Source organism: Carlito syrichta, unplaced genomic scaffold (genome assembly GCF_000164805.1).
Source record: "Carlito syrichta isolate Samal-C Ts95f unplaced genomic scaffold, Tarsius_syrichta-2.0.1 Scaffold302566, whole genome shotgun sequence".
Taxonomy (NCBI): Eukaryota; Metazoa; Chordata; class Mammalia; order Primates; family Tarsiidae; genus Carlito; species Carlito syrichta.
In genome coordinates, this window is record NW_007246662.1 from 180,368 (window position 1) to 188,099 (window position 7,732).

Genomic DNA, 7,732 nt, shown 5'->3' on the forward strand with positions numbered 1-7,732 from the left:
CGCTATTCTGGAAGAGAAAGAAAGTGAGACAGGAGGGAGAAATAAGGTGAGTTGGGTGGAGAGAAAGAAGGTGAGATGGGAGGAGACCAGGGAGAAGAGATAGAACGTGAATTGGAAGGAGAGGACAAAAGTTAATTAAGAGGAGAGAACAAAGGTGAGTTGGGGGTGGGAAAAGAAGGTAAGTCTGGGGGAGACTGGGAAGAAGAGAAAGAAGGTGAGTTGGGGTAAGAAAAAAGGTGAGTTGGAAGGAGAGAAAGAAAATGAGTCAGGATGAGACAAGGGAGAAGAGAAGTAAGGTGAGTTGGGAGAAAAGCAAGAATGTGAGTTGGGAGGAGACCAGAAAGAAGGAAAAAAGGTGAGATGGGAGGAGAAAAAGAAGGTGAGTTTAGAGGTTAGAAAGAAGGTGAGTTTAGAGGTTAGAAAGAAGGTGAGTCAGGTGGAGACCAAGAAGCAGAGAAAGATGAGTTGGGAGGAAAGAATGCAGGTGAGTTGGGAGAAGGCCAAGGAGAAAAAAAAATAAGGTGAGTCGGGAAAAAGAAAGAATGTGAGTTGGGAGGAAACTAGGGAGAAGGAAAAGAAGGTGAGTTGGGAGGAGAGAAAGAAGGTGAGTTTGGAGGTTAGAAAGAAGGTGAATCAGATGGAGACCAGGGAGAAGAGAAAGATGAGTTGGGAGGAGAGAAAGTAGGTAAGTCAGGAGGAGACCAGGGGGTAGAGAAAGAAGATAAGTTGAAAGGAGAGGAAGAAGGTGAGTGGGAGGAGAGAAAGAAGGTGAATCGGGAGGTGACTATGGAGAATAGAAAGAAGATGAGTTGGAGGAAAGAAAGAAGGTGAGTCAGGACGAGACCAGAGAGAGGAGAAATAAGATGAGTTGGGAGAGGAGAAATAACGTGAGTTTGGAAGAGATCATGATGAAGCAAGAGAAGATGAGTCAGGAGGAGAGAAAGTAAGTTGGGAGGATAGAAAGAAGGTGAGTCTGATATAGACCAGGGAGAAAAGAAAGCTAAGTCAAGAGAAGAGAAAAAAGATGAGTCTGGAGGAGACCGGGGAGAAGAGAAAGAAGGTGAGTTTAGAAGAAAGAAAGAATTTGGAGGAGATAAAGAAGGTGAGTTGGGTGGAGAGAAAGAGAATGAGTCGGAAGGAGGTCAGGGAGAAAAGAAAGAAGGTGAGATGGAAGTAGAGAAAGAAGTTAAGTTTGGAGGGGACCAGGGTGAAGGGAAATGAGGTGAGTCAGGAGGAGAGGAAGAAGGTGAGTTGAGAAGAGAGAAGAAGGTAAGTTTGGAGGAAAGAAAGAAGGTGAGTTGGGGTGAGAGAAAGAAGGTGAGTTGGGAGGAGAGCAGTGAGAAGGGAAAAAGGTGAGTTGTGAGGAGAGAAAGAAAGCGAGTTGTGAGGAGAGAAAGAAGGCGAGTTTGGGAAGAAAATGGAATTGCGTGGGAGGAGACTACAAAGAAGAGAAAGAATTTGAGATGGTAAGAGAGAAAGAAGGTGAGCTGGGAGGAGATCAGGGAGTAGAGAAATAATTTGAATAGGGAGGAGAGAAAGAAGGTGATTTAGGAGGAGAGAACAACAGTGAGTTGGGAGGAGACCATGAGGAAAATAACAAAGGTGAGTTGAGAGGCGAGAAAGAAGGTGAGTTGGGAGGACAGAAAGAAGGTGAGTTGGTAGAATAGAATAAGGGTGAGTTGGGTGAGATCAGGGAGAAGAGAAAGAAGGTGAGTTGAGAGGCGACAAGGGAGAAGAGATGAGTATAAGGCAGGAGGAGAGAAAGAATGTGAGTCAGCAGGAGACCAGGGAGAAGAAAAACAAGGTGAGCTGGGAGAAGAGAAAGGAGGTGAGTTTGAAGGAGATAAAGAAGGTGAGTTGGGGAAGAGAAAGAAGGTGAGTTGGGATGATATCAGGGAGAAGACAAAGAAGTTGAGATAGGAGGAGAGAAAGAAGTTGAGTTGGGAGGAGAGAAAGAATGTGATTCAGGAGGAGAGAAAGAAGGTGAGTTGGGACTAGAGAAAGAGGATGAGTTGGGTGGAGACCAGGAAGAAGAGAAAGGAAGTGAGTTGGGAGGAGAGAAAGAAGGTGAGTTGGTGGAAGAGAAGAAGGTGAGTCAGGAGGAGATCAGGGAGAAGAGAAAAAGTTGAGTTGGGAGGAGATAAATAAAGTGATTTGGGAGGAGAGAAAGAAGGTGAGCTGGGGGGAGAAAAAGGAACTGCGTCAGGAGGAGACCAGGGAAAAAGAAAGAAGTTGGAGGAGAGAAAGAAGTTGAGTTGGGAGGAAACTAGGACCAAGGGAAAGAAGGTGAGTCAGGGGGAGAGAAAGAAGGCAAGTTGGAAGGAGAGAAAGAATGTGAGTTGGGAGGTGAGAAATAAGGTGAGTTCCAGGTGAGATAGAGGATGAGTCAGGTGGAGACAAGGGAGAAGAGAACAAAGGTGAGTCAGGAGGAAAGAAAGAAGGTCAATTGGAAGGAGACCAGGGAGAAGATAAAGAAAGTGAGTTGGGAGGAGAGAAAGAAGCTTAGTTTGGAGGAAAATAAAGAAGGTGAGTTAGGGGAAGAGAAGAAGGTGAGTTGGGAGGAGATCAGAGAAAAAGAAAAAAAGTTAAGGTGAGGAGAGAAAGAAAGTAAGTTGGGAGATGAGAAAGATGGTGAGTTGGGGAAGAGAATGGAATTGCGTTGGGAGGAGACCAGAAAGACGAGAAAGAATGCAAGTTGTTAGGAAAGAAAGTTGAGTTGGAAGGATAGAAATAAGATGAGTCGGGGGAGACAAAGTAGCTAAGTTGGGGGAGAAAAAGAGGAGGAGTCAGGAGGAGATCATGGAAAAGAGAACGAAGGTGAGTCAGGAGGAAAGAAAGAGGGTGTGTTGGTGGGAGTAAAGAAAGTGAGTTGGGAGGTGACCAGGGGAAAGAGAAAGAGAATGTGAGGTGGGAGGAGAGAAAGAAGGAGAGTTGGGTGGAGAGAATGAAGGTGAGTTAGGAGAAGACCATGGAGAAGAGAATAAAGGTGAGTTGTGAGGAGAGAAAGAAGGTGAGTTTGGAGGAGAGAAAGAAGGTGAATTTGGAGGAGAAAAAGAAGATGAGTTAGGAGGATATCAGGGATAAGGGAAAAAAAGTGAATGGGAGTTGAGAAAAAAAATGAGTTGTGAGGAAAGAAAGATGACTCAGCAGGAGACCAGGAATAGGAGAAACAAGGTGAGTCAGGTGAAGAAAAAGAAGGTGGGTTGGGAGGATACCAGGGCAAAGGGAAAGAAGGTGAGTTGGGAGGAAAAAAGGAAGGTGAGTAGGGAGGAGAGAAAGAAGGTGAGCTGGGAGGAGACTGGGGGAAGAGAAAGAAGGTGAGTCAGGAGTAGAGAAAGAAGGTGAGTTGGAGGTTATCAGAAAGAAGGGAAACAAGGTGAGTTGGGAGGATACCAGGGTGAAGAGAAATAAGGTGAGATGGAAGGAAAGAAAGAAAGAAAGAAAGAAAGTGAATTGGGAGGAAAGAAATTAGGCTAGTCTTATGGAGACCAAGGAGAAGAGAATGGTTATTTTGGAGGAGAGAAAGAAGATGAGACAGGAAGAGAGAAAGAAGGTGAGTTGAGAGGAAAGAAGGAAGGTGAGATGAGAGAAGAGAAAGAAGGTGAGTTGGGCAGAGAGGAGGAAGGTTAGTAAAGAAACCAGGAAGAAGAGATAGAATGTGAGTTGGGAGGAGAGAAAGAAGGTGAGTTGGGAGAAAAGGAAGAAGGTGAGTTATGCAGAGAGAAGGAAGGTGAGTTGGGAGGAAACTAGGGAGATGAGAAAGAAGGTGATTTGGGAGGAGAGAAAGAAGTGGAGTCATGAAGAGAGAAAGAAGATGAGTTGGGAAGAAAGAAAGAAGGTGAGTTGAGAGAAAAAAAAGGGTTAAGTAGGGAGGAGACCAGGGAGATCAGAAAGAAGGTGAGTTGGGAGGAGGGAAAGAAGTTGAATTGGGAGGAGAGAAAGAAGGCAAGTCAGGAGGAAACCAGGGAGAAGAAAAAGAGGTAATTTGGGGGAAGAGAATGGAGGTAGTTGGAAGGAGAGAAAGAAGATGAGTCCAGTGGCGACTAGGGAGAAAAGAAAGAGAGTGAGTTGGAAGGAGACCAGGGAGAAGAGTTTGTGTGTGTGTGTGTGTGTGTGTGTGTGTGTGTGTGTGTGTGTGTGTGCGTGCACACATTTGGTTTTACTGTTTTCTCTTTTTATTCGTTTTGCTTTTTCCCCCCAGTTTGCTCTGGTTTTGGTTTGTGTGTTTAATTGTTTTTTGTTTTGTTTTCTGCTTTTGTTTTTCTTTGTTTAGTTTTTATTTTTGTTCATCTTATTTCATTCTACTTTCCTTTGTTCTCCTCAATACTATTATTGTATCTTGGACTCAGGGGGTACACACATGTACCCATTGCATTGTCATATAGAGTGGTGGTGGGGAGTGGGTCTCAGGAAACCCATACCACAATCAGTGAACATTGTGATTTATAAGTAGTTCCCCATGCTCCACCATATTTGACTCTCAAAACTGCAAGAGACAGCAAAGCTTCCCAACCACAACTCTGTTTCAAAATAGAACAGATTTAGAGCCCTGATCAGGGAAGAATAGAGGACTGAGAAAACATCAGAAGTGAAAGCCTCTCCCACTGCCACTGAATAATGGAACTAAGGAAAAGAGATCTGCCACAAATGAGAAAAAAAAATCAATGGAAGAACACAGGTAATTCCAGTGTAACAAAGAGAAAATGTCTGAAAAATCAGATCTCATTGCCCAAACAATGGAAGTCACCACCAATTGGCCCCAGTATACCATAGGGATTAGGGAATGGATGGAAAAAGTGAATGAGACTCAAGAAAGATAAGATGCAACACTGAAAATACTTGTAACAGAGATTTTGGTCATAAAAAATTTCATCCAGGGAATAAATAACAAGATGACAAACATGGAATGCAGAATCAGTCAACCAGAAGAAAGAATCTCAGAACTTGAAAACCAAAACATGGAATTAACCCAATCTGTAAAAAACATAGAAAGAAAACTCAGAAAGAAAGAATAAAGCCTCTAAGAGATGTGTGAGTATATTAAGAGGCTGAACCCGTGCCTGATTGGTATCCTAGAAGAAGAAAGGGAAAGGAAGAACACCTTGGAGAAAGTATTCCAGGTGGTTATCTAAGAAAACATTCCCACTGGGCTTGGTGGTTCAGCCTGTAATCCTATACCTTTGGGAGGCTGAGCTGAGTGGATTGCCTGAGCCTGCGGGTTCGAGACCCACCTGGGCAGGCGAGACCTCATCTCTACAATAAATAAAAAAAATTAGCCGGGTGTGATAGCGTGAGCCTGTAGTTCCAGCTACTTGGAAGGCTGATGCGGAAGGATCGCCGGAACCCAGCAGGTCGAGGCTGCGGTGGCTGGGAGCAGCCACTGCACATCCAGTCTGGGGGGCAGTGACACTCCAACTCAAAAAAAAAAAAAAAAGGAAAACATTCCCATCTCACCAGAGGTGTGACTATCCATGCACGAGAGATACAGAGAGCCCCCACAAGACATCAAATGAGAAGGCCAATCTCTAGACACAATAATTTGCCTATACAAAGTAGGTACAAAAGAAAAAATCCTAAAGGCAGCAAGAGAGAAAGATCAGGGGGAAAACCAATCAGAATAGCAGCAGACATATCAGTAGGAACACTACAAGCTAGAAGGGGTTGAAGTCCAATATTCAAAGTTGTTAATGATAAACAATTTCAACCAAGAATTTCCTATCCAGCCAAGCTCAGCATCATTAGTGATGAAGAATTAAAATCCTTCCCAGACATCCAATCCCTAAGAGATTATGCAGCTTCCAGACCAACTCTACAGGAGATGCTTAAAAAGGTATTAAGCACAGAAGAAAAAAAAAAAAAAGAATGACTATGTACTTTGCCAAAGTACAGGAAAACACACATACATCAATCCAAAAGTTGAAAGAAAACAAAGAAAAAACTTTATAAGAACCTCATGACAAGGATAAACAATCACATTTTGATAATCAGCCTGATTGTGAATGGACTAAACACACCACTGAAAAGACACAGAATGGCAAACTGGATAAAAAACCATGACCTAATAATTTTCTGCATTCAGGAAACTCATCTCACACTAAGGGACACACACAGACTCAAAGTTACAGGATGGAAAATGATTTTCCAGGAGAATGGATCACAAAAGAAGGCAGGAGTCACAATCTTAATATCAGACAAAACAACCTTTAAGCTATCATATTCATAATACACATATATACATATACGCAATAGAATATTACACAGTCATTAAGAAGGACAAACATATGGACTTCACAACAACTTGGAGGATTTAGAGTCAATAATACTCAGTAATCTATCACAGAAACAAAGAACAGAGTACCACATGTAGTTTCTGTGCAGTTCTGTCAGTTGAGTTCAGTGTTAACAAAGATTTCTTGGGTCCTCAGTGGCCAACACTGTGGATGACTGCAGTGGCAGTGAGTTATGTTCTTCAGTGGTGATGGTTGCTAAGATCCTTCCAATCTCTTTTGCTCCCAGTGGGAAAATTGTGGCTAAGGGTATCCCTCTTGGCATTGGGTCTACGTTGCAGGTTCATACACAGTGGTGGTGGCACTGGTGTCTGATGAGTTGTGCTTGTGAAGAAGCCATAGAACTGAGGCTAGAAACATGGGCACACATGGAGGGGCTATGGCTCTGGGATCCACAGCAGTAATGGCACTGTTTCTTGGGGCACAGTGCCCCCCATTGCTACAGTGTTAACAGTATGTGAGGGGTGGGTGCTTGTGAAGCAGCCAGGGAGCTGAATATGGGAGCACAGGTATGCGCAGTTACGGTTGCTCTGGGGCTGGGGTGTGGCCTAGTTCTTTGGTGACTCAGCTGGTGCTGGGAGCATAGGCTTGCTTAGAGAGACCTTGGCTCAGCTCATTATAGTGATGGCTCCAGTGTCTGAAATGTGGGCAGGCACAATGGAGCCACAGAGCACTGGAGAGTGGGCTCTTATGGGTCACCATGGCTTGGGGCATCAGGGCATGCATAAGGTTAAGAGAGATGGTGGCTCCTCTCCTGAAGTGACTCAACAGCTGTTGGCATTTGGGGGGTCGAGTGGGGAGCAATTTTTAGTCATTTCTCCCTCTTTGGAATTCCTTGGTGGGAATGGCTTTTGGTTATCTTAGTGGTAAAAGTTACCAGTGTTCTCTGTGTTACAGGCTGCAGAAGGCCACAGTGGTTCCTGACACATGGTTGATACTGACAGCCTCCACTCGTCTTCTTTGTTCCTGGCTATCTCCTGCCATTTTAGGTATCCAATATCATCAGTGATCCTTTCGTGTGAATAGTCATCTTTTTATTCTCTACTGTGCTGCTAAAGATTCCTTAATGGGCCCATGACACTTCTTAGGAATATTTTGATTTGTGGACAGCTATGTTTATTTTGGGGGAGGCAGGAGATGAAGGCTGGTATCACCAACTCTGCCATCTTGGTGACATCACTCTCCTGACTTGACTCTGAAATAAAAACATATTAATTTCAAAACTAAATTCATCTAACTTGAGTAACTTCACTAACTCTTGTGTCCACTTAGTATTATTAACATTATAGCAAAAGGGCTTTTGCAAAAATTGAAAGCCAACTCTGAATTATCATTGCCAACAAAGTGTTTTAATGTTTTGTAGTTTTTACAGCCACTATTGATGACAATAAAAAACTGCCTGCAATTTATGTTACATGTGTGTAAAATCATTATCACTAATTTGT